We start from the raw sequence: 15775 nt of genomic DNA, 5'->3' as shown, positions 1-15775 counted from the left end.
TAAAACCCTAATCAGGGGCCAGTTCTGGTAACCCTGGGTCCCCGAACTACTTTGGCCCAGGCATATTTGGGGTTCTTGTTCTAGTTCAAGATCCAACCCATCCAGTGTCATTGACCTTGGCTTCCTTGAAAGATGGAGAGATGGGGGCTGGCTGAAATCTCTCGGGTCCTTTTCAGAGATCAAAAGTGGCACTCTTTGTCCTTTTAGACACAGACACATCAGGACAGATGCTGAGTCGCATCTGTTCAAGTCATCATTAAGTGAACTCTGCCCGCTGATACGGCTTCGCCTGTCCATTGAGCCTTGGGATCAATGCGATTCAGTTGTATTTGGAAAAATATATATACACGACGAGAACGGCTTATCCGAAACAGTTTAATAAATACCCCGATCAGAAATTCAGTGACTTGTCTATGAACAAGTTTAGAACCTGGCTGTCGCATGTAATCCTCAAAAGGTACAGTGTACTTAGTGGGTCCGAATTCTCTAATAAAATGTGTTCTCAATTCTTTTTGCTATGGAGTCAGGATCACAAATCCAGTTAGGTTTGCTTAGACAAAGTTGTGTTTGGTTTTCTGTTCTCTTGCACTTCAGAACCGTGTTGGCATTTTAATTGTTACATCTTGATAGCAACATTTCTTTCATGGAAACCTTTTAATGGCAACTCACTCTTCTCTGAGCTATTTTAAGAGGAAATTGTATTTGAATGGTCTAAAAAAAAAATCCAGGGCTTTCTAGGGGATTTTGTCAGTTGGGTTTTCCTTGCTTATGATCTCATTGTCCAGGATTGTATAAGCTTCTAAGAATCAAAGGGATAGTGGTTTCTAATAAGTATACGCAAACACAGAACTATTTTCACTTTTATTCATATGCTAAATATATTCGCTCAACTGGCATGGACTTCATAATGAATCATGATGAGTCTGTTTGCCCTCCTCAAAAAAAAAAAACCCAAAAAAGCGATAAAATTGTAACAAAATCAATTCCCTTTGGAAAAGGAGGCAGCCAGTTTTCCAGTACTGCTTGCTTGCCATGGAAAACTCCCCCCCGACCCCGTCAGTGATAAACTCGCAGAAGTAAGTATATAAAAAATGTAGATGAAAATAGGTGTCATCCTCACAGGGTAAGGAGCTCATGAAAATTAAGCTCCTAGAGCAGTGCCTGGCGGGCGCCACGTGGCCAGTTAATCTCATGGATTGTCCTTATTCCTGACGCTCATCTCATTGTGTGTAGTCAGCCAACTTGCAGTAGCATAAGTTCTTGCTAGCTTTCTCTGCCCATGTTAAGATATATATATGTAATATGGCACATCTCTCTCTTTTTTTGAGTAGACTCATAAATGATGGTTTCAAATGGTTGCAGAAAAATCTGGCATCGTCTGGGGGAAGGAAATAATGCAAATATCCTCTGAAAGCCCACGTGAACTGTAATTTGAATGTTCAGTTCAAACAGATGACCGTTGTCAGGGTTCTCTGTTCATAGAATGTCCCTTGGAGGGTTATGATTTATGAAGAAACTGTTTTCCAAATGAAAGAGCAGAGCATCTCAATGGGGGAGGAAACCTCGAGCCTATAAAACACACATGCCGATGAATGTATAGGTTTCTGTAAGAAATGCATGGATAGTTCCCCCTGGTCGCCCTGATGAAAAACTCGTCTTGTCCGGTTGCATCACCTGTTGTGCCAACAGAGCGCTCATGCTGAAGTGGTGTTTGCACAGGACAAAGGAAAAGGGGAACTTGGCATGTAGCTGGTTTAGTGAAGCCAGTCTACCATTTCAAATCACCAAGGCCAAACATTCAGTTGGATGGATAGTTTTCTCTTGCTGAGACCACGAAGCCATTCTTTTCTGTCTGTTTGGTGCCAGTGAGGAGGGGGACGCACGAGGAAAGTCTCCACCACTCGACGGGGATTTTCTGCAGTGTATTTATGCGAGGTGAAGCTCAGAGGATTTTCCCTGTGTAACAGCACGTCAGGATGGCTGTCGGGTTTGCCAAAGATGCTCAGCAGCAGCGGTGACTCATCAGATAGAACAGCCGCCAGACACAGCCCCCCGGGAATACGATTAAGCACACATTCTCAGCTGTCAGATGCCTTGGGCTCAATCTCAGGCTCAACCCTTCACGAGCTGCTTGACTTTGAGACAGCTCCCCAACCTCTCTGAGCCTCAGAGGAGGCACTCTCCTTGGCAATAGGCTCTCTGGACCTGATCCCAAAGGCCATGGAAAGAGGGGCCACAATCACGTACACAGAGTGAGCAGAGCAGTGCCTCAGGCACAGTGGCCAGCACACATTAGTGATTATTAGACAATGAATAATGTTTCCTATAACTGCACTGAGATCATGAGTCATGTAGAGTATTTTGAGGAGCGGCTTCGCATTTGGCCGGAGATACAGATATGAACATCATGGCTTCATTCGGTAAAATCCTGGCAACACGGAGCCACTCTGAAGCTTCTCGACCATGTTAAGGTCTCAGATTCTAGAGCGAGCTCAGCAATCAGGTACCATCAGTTTAGACAGGGCTGTGAAGATCAGGAGTTTTAGATAAAGTCCACATGGCTCGGATATTAAATAATTCTCAAACTCTGGATTTAACTATGTCAGCATAATTCCGGGAGTAACCATTTAACCAATTGTTTCAGTCCGCTCTGGCTGCTGTAACAAAATACCACAGACTTCAACGACAGATTCATCTTCTCCTCGCTGTGGAGGCTGGAAGTCCAAGGTCAAGGAAGGTGCTGGCAGGTTCAGAATCTGGTGAGAACCTGCTTCCTGGCTTGCAGATGGCTGTCTTCTCCCTGTGTCCTCACGGGGCCTTTGGTTTTATGAGTGCCTTGCAAAGAAATTGCTGATATTCCTTAATAAAGATTGCTGAAAAATTGGAAACGTGGTTCTAATATGCATGCAAATCAGATAAAGAGCAGAGGTTCTAATATGGGGAAATTCCAGACCCAGGCAGACCTCAGAGAGATTTTGGGTTTGGTTCCAGACCACTGAAATAAAGTGAATATTGCAATAAAGCAAGCCACACATGTTTTTTGGTTTCCCAGTGCATATAAAAGTCAGACTACTATAATCTCTTAAGTGTGACACAGTGTTATACCTAAAACACATTCACACCTTCATTTAGAAATACGCTACTGCTAAAAATGCCAGAACAATCACAAGAGGGGCCGCAAAGATCACCAACCACAGGTCACCGTAACAAATATCATAGCACTAAGAATAATAAAGATTGAACTGTTGTGAGGCCTGCCCACGTCTGACAGAGACATGACGGGAGCCAATGCCATCGCAAAAATGACACCTGGAGACTTGCTCTTCCCTTCGGTCCGTAAAACACGTGTGTCCACAAAGCCCCACAAAGCGAAAGCCAATAAAATGAGGTGACATGAAGTCACTCTTAAACTCCGGTGCATGACCAGTGATAACGTCGCTTCCAAGGCTGCTTGGAGCAGAGACCGGGATGACACGGGCCTAGGAACTGAGCCGTGACAGTGACCAAGGCAAACGGAGCTTTAGGGAGAAGACACAGCCTCCTCGAAGACAACAGTCTTGCAAGCTTGAAGGAGAGGCTGGAGAAGCCCCAGCGGGAAGAGAGCAGGTGGAAGGCACGGGGAAGGGGGGAAAGGCGGCAAAGACACCGTCCTCCCCGCTGGACATTTAGGCTACAGACCGAGGAGCTAGGCTAACGAGGTGTAAGTACAGCCCCGCAAAGTTGCAGTGGAGAGTTAATGAGTCAAAAGAAAAGTCGCAAGGAAACCCCAGCCCCTGGTGGTTGGTCTTCACCGCTCACAACGTGTCACATGTGGCCTTAGGCTTTCACGGGAAGTACCTAGAGTCCCCTCGACCGAGAAGCACGATGTTGAGAGTTTCGCGTGGAGGACCAAAAAGCCTTAAAGAGAAGGACTTCGGACCGTCTGGCTCAACGACAAGTGAACACGGTCGGATTTACCAGGTTATCTTGAGTAAAGGCTCTTTGCAGTCGAGTTACCTGAATTAGACAAGTCTTTTCGCTTTTTAAGCTTTAGTAAACACTTCCTCCCACACAGACTCAGAGCCACACTGGCCTCTGATTCTCTGAAAGGGAAACGCCCTGCTCTGAGGTTGGGTCCTGCTGCCCTGATCAGCTTTACGTCTCACTTGCTGGAAGGTCTCTGCGTGGGGCCAGCCGGGCCGATGATGGGGAGTCGGGATAACTCGCCCCCACAGGGGTGGAACGCAGCTCAGAGTCCATCCTTACTCCCGGACTCTTGCCATCTTCACCTCCTGCGTCCACCCTGTACCCACACGGCTGGAAAACAAGGTCTACACGGCTTGTCACTTGCTTTCTGCCCCTTCCCTAGAGCCCACCTGCCCACCCTGCCTGTGTCAGGGCAAGCACCCGCTAGCGTCACGTGTCCCCACAGGACAAATCCTTCTGGGTGCCCCGTTTGGGCCGGTCACCCTCCTCAGCAAGAGCAGAGACTGACATTAGGCTTCCTTTCTGGCATTAAGTTTTCTTTGTAAGCTGGAAGTGCGAGCACTGCTTTACTGGTGCCCAGAGAGAAGGGCGAGTCGGAGAACCTGGTGCTTCTGGGTTTACCTGGGAGCCCACCCCCGCCCAGGGAGTCCATCCTAGAGGTGGAGGCTCCACTGTTTTCAGTCTTTTAAACATCAACTCTTTTTTTTTTTTTTTTTTTTTTAAATTGTCTTGGTGTGTACTTAACCACTTAACCTATAGAGGGGTGTTAGTTTCAGGTGTGCAGCGAAGTACATCAGGTTTCCATATACAAATATTCACCCTTTTCAGATTCTTTTCCCGTTGGGTTATCGCACGGCTCTGAGGAGGCTGCTCTACAGCCCGTCCCTGTCACTCATCTATTTACACACAGTAACGTGTGTCTGTCGTCCCAACCTCCTAACGGATCCCTCGCTGACACTTCCCCTTCGGGAACCTTAAGTTTGTTTTTGAAATCTTTGAGTCTCAAATATCAAGTCTCAGGAAATGTCTTCTGAGGCTTTTTTTTTTTTTTCCTGAAATGCTTGCTGATTTTTCTCTCTTTCATATCTCCCCATAACTCAGTACTGGTATTTTTCGAAATTGATAGTTTCTCTCCCTTTGAAGAAATTTCAATGAGCTGAGATTCCTTTTTCTTATTGATCAGGAAGATGCTGCCTCAAGCTGCTTTCCTCTGGAGACGGAGGGGTCACTTTTGTGACGGTTTTGAAAGCAGGAAAATTCCGGAGACCTGGCAAAAAGATCCGACCTCAAGGTCTGCCCGCTTAGAGGGCGTTCTTTAGCGATGAGGTAATGTTTGGTGAGCTTCTAGGTGGGACTGAACTTGGTGACCCGACCTCGCTTGCTGGGGGGTGTTTCACCAGAGTCCACGTCAGCCACGAGGACCCCTGACGACAAGGACGGAGATACTGGTCTGACCTGAAAGGAGGCGTTTTCTAACTGTCCCCAGGCCTTCTCTCCACACTCAAGCTGCAGAGGCTTTTCCCTCGCCCTCCCTCTGGCTTTTCCTATTACGAATCGAAGGCAGGAAGGGAAAGATGGCTCAGGTCCTTTCTTTCAAACCCCTACTTTCAGATTGGCAGCCAGCAGCAGAGATAAATGAGTCACTTATTACCGACGTCACAGGGAACTCCAGGCCACAGATACTGTGCAGGGTTTGAAACAGGAGACAGAGAGCATGTGATTAAAGCTGCTCGCTCCATTTAATGACAAGACCCACAACAGACAAGGAATCAGGAGGCACGACAGACGCTCCTCCTTGAGCCACAGAACGAGGGGATAAGGGGACTGGGCTTCAGGAGTTAATGGGCAATGATCCACGGGGTGGGGCGGGGGGGGGTCTCCCTCTGCTTGTCAGTACATTCCATGAAGCCTTACTGCACCCTGGGGGCAGAGCCACCCAGACCGTGAAACACCTTCTGTTGCAGGCTGAGTGGCCTCATTTCCAGACCCTTACCACACATGCTCAAAGCGGTTTGCTGGGTTGCCCACTTTATTTAAGCCATCATCTCACATTTCTAGACATTCCCGGAGACGCCTGTGAATTCAAGGTAGGCGAGGAACGTGGTAAATTAGAACAAGTCCACCTTTCCCTCGAAGGAGAATTTCCTGGCAAAATTGAGCCTTGGGGTCAGTTATAGTCAGGGCATTCCCAAGGCTGGATGACCTCCCAGCCTAAGTCTGCCCCCGGACACAAACCGGTCTCCCCAGACTCCCCTGCCCTGCTCCTTTTTGCTCCTGAGGCTGCTAATCATTTATTAGTCAAATATGCTTGGTAAGGAGTTCCCGCTGTGGCGCAGCAGATGAAGAATCTGACTGCAGCAGTGCAGGTCACTGCTGAGGTATGGGTTTGATCCTTGGCCCTGTGCAGTGAGTTTAAGGATCCAGCGTTTCTGCAGCTTTGGCTTAGGTTGTGGCTGTGGCTCAGATTCAATCCCTGGCCTTCCCTATGCTGTGGGCGTGGCTGAGAAAAAAATGCGTGAAGAATAACCATTGGCTATAGTCACCAAGGAGGTCAAATCACCATCCTTGACCTCAGGACCAGTCGTCGAGGACCTGATAAAGTTATCGGCTACTTCTACCCAGTCAGAGGGCTTGAGGGTGGGTGCCAGGGGGCTCCCTGCGGGCAAGGTCACAACCCACCAGCTTTGCAGCCTCTGTGCTTAGTCTCGCACCTGGCACATTGACCTCTGTGGATACACGTGACTTCAGTAAGGAGCGAATTGGAGCAACACGATAGGGAGCTATTTTCTGGGGCGCTTATCTCCGGGCATGGTGACCCTGACAGGCGACCAAAGGTACGGAGATCTGCTTAATGCACACTCTGACGGTGACAGCCGAACGGCATGGCAGGCAGCAATTTTTTACCAAGGGACAAGGGGGTGGGGTCTAGGAAAAGGGGGGTGGAAAAAAAAATTATAGAGATGGAATTGTTCCTTAAAATTATATCTTCACGTTTATTTTTGCAGGTGTCATTGTACATGTGGAACCTGAAATACTGAGTTTCTTTGTACATCAGAACTAAATATCCCGTTTTACTGCTGCATCCACTGCTGATGTCTTTGAAGCCTTGCAAGAAGAAAATCACTACCTTACGAGCAGTCTTAACTGAATCAGCTATTTTGCACCAATCAAAAATGTATCTATTTTTATCAGGATACAAAAAAAAAAAAAACCCAATACGTCTATAAGTAATACAAAGTTGAGGATACAGGTGCTAATTGATTGACATCCCCTAAGAGCACCGCCTCCCACCTCCGCACACCCTGGTCTGACGTCCAATTTTAAATTAAGACTGGTAGATAAATTCTATTTTCTGTAATTTCATTCAGCTCTAGGCCCGAGTTGTTTGGGAGCTACTGGCCTGAGGCACTAAGATTCTCATCAAAGGGACAGACTAACGAGGGTTTCTTTCCAAGATCAAAGCATGTCTTTGTTTCTGGGTGATTACTTTTCTTTTAACGGCGGTGTTTATTTTTGTACACATGGTCCTTTTTGTTTGTTATCTAAGATGTTGTGAAAATATTGCTGCCAGGACTTCAGCGCCGAGTGGGACCCTCTCGGCCTCAGTTTCTCTGGGCGTCTGTTCTGGGCTCAACTGACCTGTGGGGACGGGACTCCCCGCCCTCCCGCCTGGCCCCTGGGCCGCCTGCCACCCACCTCTTCAGCTATCAAAGGCTCTTTGGCCAGAGCGGTATGTTTTGGTTTCATCTCCAGGTACTTTGGACTCGGGAATGTTTGGCAGGAGAGAGAAAAACAGAAAAGGTCAGTTTCACTTGAGGCCCCATGATGCCAGCGGTCGTTTCCCACAAGTGACCCGGCTCTGACTCAGCTTTCACTTTTCTTGTGACGGCGTCTCTGATGGCATCCACATTCCAGATCAGCCGGCGAGGGAGCAGCGCGAATCTTGGCATCCACACGGCGGATGCTCAGCCTCCAGCCGGGCCATCTCCTGCCGCCTGTCTTTTCCCCGCAGGGGTGCAAGCTGGCAGGTAGACCCGGGGGCCCCCAGTTTTGATCTGCGTGGTATTTTTAGGGGAGAGACTGTGAGCCAACATGAAGAAAGGGGAAGAGTTGATGTACGCATCTAGTGGCTGTCTGCTGAAAGTGGTGGCCATCTAGCAAGACGAGAGCCGCATCTCCCCGAGGCTGCAGCGGGCCAGAGATGAGGGGGTAGCCCCTGCCTTTTGCAGGGGAACTGCCTTCTTCCCTTTTCCGCAGTCTCCAGCACGCCTCACAGTGGCCCCTGCTGAGGTCAGGTGATCCTTGCCAGTCACGATGGTGCTTATACGCCAGTTTTTCTTACTTCCAGCCTGCATTTCTCTCTCTATGCCTTTCTTGGCCCACGCAGGTATTTGGATTTGCAGCCTCTCCTCCACGGAGTATTTTATTCATAAAATCCCAGCTTTGGGTGCTTTGGGAGGCCATCCAGTTAAATGGCTAAGCGTATTTTATTAACCGCATTGACTTCCTTTAGGCCCTGTCACTATCACTTGGGGTTCCTCCCCTTGTCTTCTCCTGAGAATAGGCTGGTATTGTTTCCCACCGGACACAGAAGTCAGCCTGTCAAAGTCAGGCAGGGGACAGGCACAGGGGACGTCCCATTTTACGATGGACCTTTTACCTGGATGGTCTCAGGTAGCTCTCAGGACAACTCGGAAAGGACTTTTTATCACCTCTGCTTTATAGACGGAAAGGTCACGGGGGGTGAGGAGCTGGCCCAGGACAACACAGTGGGTGGGGGTGGGGTGGAGCCCAAACAGAGTCCCTCCCATCTTGCTCCCTCACAGAAGATGGTACTGCCTTGTCGAGTCCTGGGCTTGACAGTTGGAAATCTTTAATTATTGTCAGAGGAGCGCTAGAATTCCCCAGCTGGATGTCTTTAAAGACAAAGACTGTATTTTACTGTTATTATCATTACTAGGGATGTGCCCCCAGCATGTGGAAGTTTCTGGGCCAGGGATGGAACCCACACCATGGCAGTGGCAACGCCAGGTCCTTAATCTATTGTACCACCAGGAAACTCCCAAAGGTTGTATTTTAAAACAAGGCAAAGAGAAAGAGAGCTATCATGAGTGGTTTCTGGGTTTGAAAACTATTTCAATTTTCTAAGGACTGACAGTTCATATAACCTGCATGGCTGTCATTCTGCATCTCTCACATGCGATCCCGTGTATTCTGACTGCAAGTCATTATTCGATGGTGTGGGAGGAAGACGACTCTCCAGCGTTCAGGCTTGGAATGAGCAGCTTCCTCCTGCTCCCTTTCCGACCAAGCCCTCTGCTCTGGGCGTTACTTCTCAGCTGCTGGAGGAGAAGGTATTTCCCTTTCCTTCTGACATTTCAGAGATGCCATTTGATATGTCAGCTGATGTGGTCATTTTTGCTACAGCAACTTACAAAGGCTGCGCTTCTTCCCAACTGCTGCTCTCCCAGGGATCATCCCTTACCCATGGAGACGGCCGTAAAGAGGGGCCGTCCTCTCAAGGCTTTTAAAAGGATTTCTCTAGAATCATATATGCATGTGTGTGTATGTATGCATATATGTGTGTATATGAGTTTCAAACACTAAAAAATTTATTTTGCAAAATTCACTTCCAGTGAAGGGAGGAAAGGTGATTTGTGTGATTCCCCCTCCCACCTGGTGACTCAGTTCATTTCAGGACGATGGTTTTAAACAGAATCATAGCAACGGGGGAGCTTGATCAACGCTTGCATCTATCGTCCTGAAAACTGAATTCATACCAACCCGCTATCCTACAAGAGAGACTAGGTCACCCACCTGAACTTCCTTTTGGATTTCCATCTCGATGTTCCAAGAGAAATAACGATTTTGCGGGGTCCTTTCTTGCCTTGAAAATGCTGGGATTCACTCCATCTCGTCCTCTACCCACGCCCTCAGCAACGGACAGTGCTTCCTCTCCAGGGACGAGTCCCTTATGCTGCTTCACCCTCCTCTTTAAAGGGGCCGAGTACCCAGCCTCCAGCCTCCACCCGCGGCCTCTCCAGGGGACAACACTGTCCCTAAAAATTCAAATCGCGTAAGGGACTATCACGAAACGGTGGGGAAATGAAGGGAGGAGTGAGCCGCGAGTCCTTTGCGCCGGCACTCAGATCCGAATGGGAAGGGGCTCCCTGGCGGGGACCTTTTACGAAGGCAGCGAATTAGACAGGGATCACATTTTCGTTGAAAGGGAGCAATGGTCTGTTGACTCCTGCTCACTGCTGAGGCCGCATTCCCAAGCATCGGCTGGGACAGGCTTTCCCAAAGGGACATGTAAGTTATGTGATTTGCTGGGGCCAGCTGACCCTCCAGGACAAGGGGACATGAATGTCAGTGGCCCAGGGTGCTGTCCAGTGGGGGCTGTGGTCAGCTCTTCTCCAGGCTTCTCAATGCAAGTGGCTCTGTTTGGATGTAGATCCCTTTCTGCATCGTTTGTTTGGTCTCATTTCTTACCTTCCCGTTATTCTCCCCCCCCCCGCCCCCCGCTTTTCCTCCTTTGTGGTAATTGAGGTAAAGGACTGTGCATGGCTTTGCTTTCCACCCCCCACTAGAAAAGGTAACTGGGATTTCAACCAGACAAAAGTAGCTAGTTTTGCAATGACTTGCCATCAACCTCACAGATAAAGGGTATAATACACCAGAGCAAGCTCGAGTTGAAAAAGAATGTCAAGTATCAAATAATATTTCAAAACACTAATTAATATCTTCTTGAGATGCACCTTCTGGGGCGTGAGCATGCCTCCGGCTTGTATCTGTACCATCGGAATGAGCAGTCCCACCAAATGCATGGTTCTGCCATAACACACATCCATTTCCCACCTGCTCTTGAGGTGACGTGGCTGCGCCCGGATCCCTGTTCCCCTGGGGTCTTGGAAACGTGCTGGTGTAAAAACGTGTCCTGGTCACGAGTGACAGACTGTGATTTGTAGTCATCCAAACGCAGAGGGAAGAAGACATCAGATATGTCCAGGTCTGCGTCACCTGCTAAGCTCTGCATCTTAAGAACTGTCTTTCCTTCATGATTTAACCTATTAATTACATAGGAGCTGTAATTCCCAGCTCCTGTGTGACCTTAAACAATTTGCAGAAAGAGCCAGTCTTCTGGAACTTCTGCCTCTTCAGAGAATCCCCTGAAGAGGCAGCCTGAGATGCTCTAAGCATCAGGAGCTGCCGGGACGGGAGACACTGGAGCCACAGCAGGAGCATTAAGGCCAGGGCTGGGGGCGGGGGCTGCCAGCTGCCTTCCTCTTTGCTTTCTTTTTCTCTCCTGGGAGCCCTAAGTGTTGAGGCAGGATTGAGGGACCTGCCACAGCTGGAGGAACTTCCCAGAGAAGGAATCGAACTTGAGTGGGGAAAGCAGACAGCTAGCGGCCACCTCCCCTCCTATTAGTTCTGGGAGGGTCCGTGTCACATTTATAACCAAGAGAAGGTGGCAGAAGTCATGTTATGGGGCATCCGAGGCTGGGCAGAGTTAAGGCAGTATCCTCCTTGCTCTCTGGAACACTCAGGCTGGAACGCTGGGGAGCCATGTGAACTGGCCCCGCTGCCCTGAGCTGCCGTGTTGGGAGGAAGCCCAGACTGGCTCACGCAGGGAGCTACGTGGAGAGGCTGGAAGCTACTCGGAGGAGAGAGGTGGGGGGGCTGGGCCAGTGCCCACCTGCTCCCCCAGATGTTCCAGCCCCCTCCTCCACGTGACTGCAGCCAAAAGAGAGACCTTGAACCAGACACACCCAGCCAAGCCCTTTTCAGAGCCCAGTCCCCAAACAAGTGAGCACAAGGGAAGGGGTTTCTTTCGGTCTCCGAGTATCGGGGACATTTGCTGCACAGAACTGGATGAGATCATGAGACCTGGGGTCCCGGCTGTGGTTTGCTGCAGACTCGACATCTGATACCCCAGATGCCTCGCTGTATCTTCCTCCTGGAGGGTGGTGATGTACTTCCAACGAGACAATGCACCTCTGAGAAAAGCAAAAATCACCGCGTCCACAAGAGCATTTTAAAACGTCCACTGGAGAGAGAAGAGCGTGAAATAGACGAATTTGGGTAGGTGTTTCTAGAAGAGAAGCTGAGGGAAAATTAAGCTGGGGTGTGCGGAATGGGCAGGAACATTCTGCACTAACATCTCACCGCGCTCTGTTCACCTACAGATGTATTGTCACTCCTGCTACGATCCGTGTCACTGTCCCTCTTGAGACGCAGCAAAATAAGCCTCCAGCCAGCCTGCTGGGCCTTCAGCCTGGCAGCCTTGCTTACTGGGAAGTGACCCTGGGGAGATTAGCCATAAATGTGCCTTCTAACGCATGCTAACTGTGGATGCGGTCAGTTCTCCTGTGAGCGGTCCAGCTGCCTCCCCTCCCGCCTCTCAGGGCATCCTGGGTGGCCTTGGTCTCACCCCTCTGCGAGCACTGGCTCCTCTAGATCCACTGCCCAGGGCTGGCACGGCCCTGCCCCTGGGCCCCATGTCTGTCCACATGACTTTGCAGCACTTAGGTCTGTGACGTTTATTCTGATGGGGGTTGTCCACGGGGGCCTTTCCTGTCCCCTTGGAGAGCATGTCCTCTGTGGTTTCTGTCTGCTGGTCTCTAGGGCCTGACCGGAGAGTGAACAGACGGGGGTGGGGTGGGGGGATCAGTGATGAGTGGAGCGTGCTTTTGCGTTAGACCACAATCAGTGCAGATTTGGCGAGTGCTGGGGCAAGGCGGTTCTGACACTGCCCATACGCCGTGCCAGTGATCCATCCATGAACCATGGGGCCGTTTGTTTGAGTGGCCACATGTTTAGAAAAGGGGTTGAAACCTAGAGCCTGCTGGTGTTTTTCTAGCCTTCTTCAGCTCCAGGCGGCAGAATAGGATAATTATCATTTAAATTTCCCTGTGTTTTGCGGAAGGTGGATTTTCCATGAAGCTGGAGAACCTTGGAGCCCTCGGGCTGAGCTCGTGAGGTCACATGTTGGGAATGTCATTTAGAGGGGACATGACACCCTGGCTAAGACGCTGTCCTTTCCCTCCAGCCCTCCACGCAGCAGCTCTCCCGCGTCAGCTGGTGGTGGGGCCGCAGGAATTTCTGAGACCCGGCGAAGGGGCAGTTAAGCTGGAAACAAGCCATCGGAATGGCAACTTGAAAAGCCATTTCAGAAAGTTTCCATCGAATCCGAGATTCCAGACTTCTGATTTTGTGAATTTAAAGGGTACCTTTATCCAAAGGTTATCTTTATGTTACTTACAGAAGAACTGAGAGGAGAGGGAAAATTTAGCTAAAAATCAACAGAATAAGAAACAAAAACAATCACAGGCAGAGACATCAATAGAAATTACTCTCATTTCCAGAAGTAATGGTACAAAAAGTTTTCAGATCAGACAGAAGAGATCATTCACTAAAAGGAAGCCTAGGTTTCTAACAAGTGTGGAGTGGTGATGTGCAACTAGTTATTACTTAAGAAAACATAAAATGCCCTGAAATTTTTACGGTTTATAGGTTAAAGATGTTGACAGAAGTTTTCTCACATTTGACAAAAACTATAAAATATTTAGCTGATATTATCAGCTAGGAGTTGTGAAGCTGAAAAGGACTTTTCTAAGCCAAGGCTAAAAAAAAAAAAAACCCCAAAACCCAAAAACTCACAAAACCCGTTTTTTTTTTTTTTTTTTTTTTTTTTTTTGCTATTTCTTGGGCCTCTCCCGCGGCATATGGAGGTTCCCAGGCTAGGGGTCAAATCGGAGCTGTAGCCACTGGCCTACACCAGAGCCACAGCAATGTGGGATCCGAGCCGCGTCTGCAACCTACACCACAGCTCACGGCAACGCCGGATCCTTAACCCACTGAGCAGGGGCAGGGACCGAACCCGCAACCTCATGGTGCCTAGTCGGATTCGTTAACCACTGCGCCACGACGGGAACTCCACAAAACCCGTTTTGATGACACCTGCTAGAGGAGAGCCTGGATTATCCTCCTAGTATCTCTAGAAAATTATCTTATAAAAGCTTTGCCATAAAGAGGCAATCCAAGAAGAGATAAATAAAAAATCTGAGTGAATGACGTTAGATGTGACAGGCTGTTAAATAGTCAAATATTGTGGATTCTTCCTGAATTTGCAATGTTTGTGGTATTTGTCACCTTTGAAACGTTTATAATTTATTTTGATTTCTGTTTCCCCACACATCTTGATTTTTATGTTTGTATTTTGTATTCTTTAATTTTTTTTCTTTTCGGCCACACGGGTGGCATGCAGGAAGTTCCCAGGCCAGGGACTGAACCGGTGCCACAGCAGTGACAATGCTGGGTCCTTAACCCCCTGGGCCGCCAGGGAACTCCTGCATTTTGTATTCCTATTCATAATGTGGAACTTTAAACTCTTTATACATTGAGCCCCTCAGGTAACGCCCTGCCTCAGATTCCTGACATCTGCCCCTCCAGTATGCTGTCTGATATCCACGAACTTGAGACGAACTTGAGAGGATTCACATAACCCCACAGTCTCTGGTTAACTGATTGTTAATTTTAACTTAAGCCTGTGTGGAAAACCTCTCATGTCTCTTCTCACGGCGAGTTCTGGGGTTGACTGAATTTCTTTCCAAGGACAGAAGGGGTCAAGGAAACCAGGAGCAAACGTGACAGGTGGAAACAGGGTTGGCGTGTATTTCAAAGGATAAATGCATTCCGGCAACATCCATATTGACCCCTGCTCAGCCGAGGGCACTGACGAAGCCTTCAAGTCACAGAGGTGCCCTTGCTCACCCATCTGCCCTTGTGGCAGCCATCAGCTTGGTTCATATAAGAGACGAGCCCTGGATTTGGGGGCCCGGAAGAGTTTTGTAAAGAGCAGTCTTTCTCAGCAAGGATTTAAACTTTGGTAGGAGAGAAGCGACAAGATTTGACGTTATCTTGTCAACAAACATTTCCTTGGCTTGGGTTAGGGTACAAGTTCCTAAAGCCTATGGGGCTCCTGCTGTGTAAACCCAGCTCCCATTTTGGAAGAAAATGAATCCGTCGGTGTCTGTGTGGCCACGAGTGTTCTAACCGTGGAAGCAGTTCATCTGGAAAGAGTACCATTCTTCTCAGCCATTCGCTCAAGAGCATTGTGGGAAAAGAAGACTCAGCCATGGTTGGGGGCACGGGGAGGTTCTCGTCGGAAGCCCTGAGCTAGGTTATTGCACTTTCTTAAACACGGACCCTGATGTTCCCTGACCTGCCCCATCAGCGGAGGTGGCCGTCCTCCCTCGTCCGGAGTGGCTGTCCTCACGAGTCTTCCGGGACGAGGCTGTCTTCTCACCGCGCCCACTCCCCATCTCAGGCCTCCTCGTGGCCGCAAACACCCTGGAGGGGGCACTTCCTCAGTCGTCACTCCCCGGGTCTCCTCGACTGCGCGCTCCCACCCAGCTGCCTGCTGCACACTTCCGCAGACGGGGCAGGCCTGCGTCGCTGCAAAGGCCTCCTGCCCCGCCTCCAGCCATTACATTCACCGTGTGACAAGGTGGCGCAAAGTCAGAGTCCCGGGAGCACCACTGTTTACCGCTCACGGTTCCTGGGACCAGGACTCCAAGCCCACATCACCAGTGCCTGTGGTCCAAGGTCCCCTGAGGACACAGCAGGGCATCCACCATGCTGGGCTCACCCCACGGCTCCACCAGCAGCATTTGCCCCTAAGCCCCTCATGAGTCTGCTGGCAGGACTGAGGGCCCCACAGGTGGGTGGCTGAGGGCTGTCCCTTGCTGGCTCCTGGCCAGGGGCCCCTCTGCCCCTGACGTCTGCTCTCCCTCAGGGTGACAGCGGG

The 15775-nt window shown here is 49.5% G+C and overlaps 1 pseudogene; it reads right to left on the bottom strand.

Moving 5' to 3' along the window:
• Positions 1–10511: 10511 nt before the first annotated feature.
• On the bottom strand, positions 10512–15290 carry LOC146399616 (UPF0669 protein C6orf120 homolog pseudogene; annotated as a pseudogene).
• Positions 15291–15775: the final 485 nt, after the last annotated feature.

Source organism: Sus scrofa, chromosome 10 (assembly GCF_054392235.1).
Source record: "Sus scrofa isolate SSC_HxYL_T2T_F1_AM1 chromosome 10, Sscrofa_HxYL_maternal_Yorkshire_Landrace_v2.0, whole genome shotgun sequence".
Taxonomy (NCBI): domain Eukaryota; kingdom Metazoa; phylum Chordata; class Mammalia; order Artiodactyla; family Suidae; genus Sus; species Sus scrofa.
This window is presented reverse-complemented; position numbering and strand designations above follow the sequence as displayed.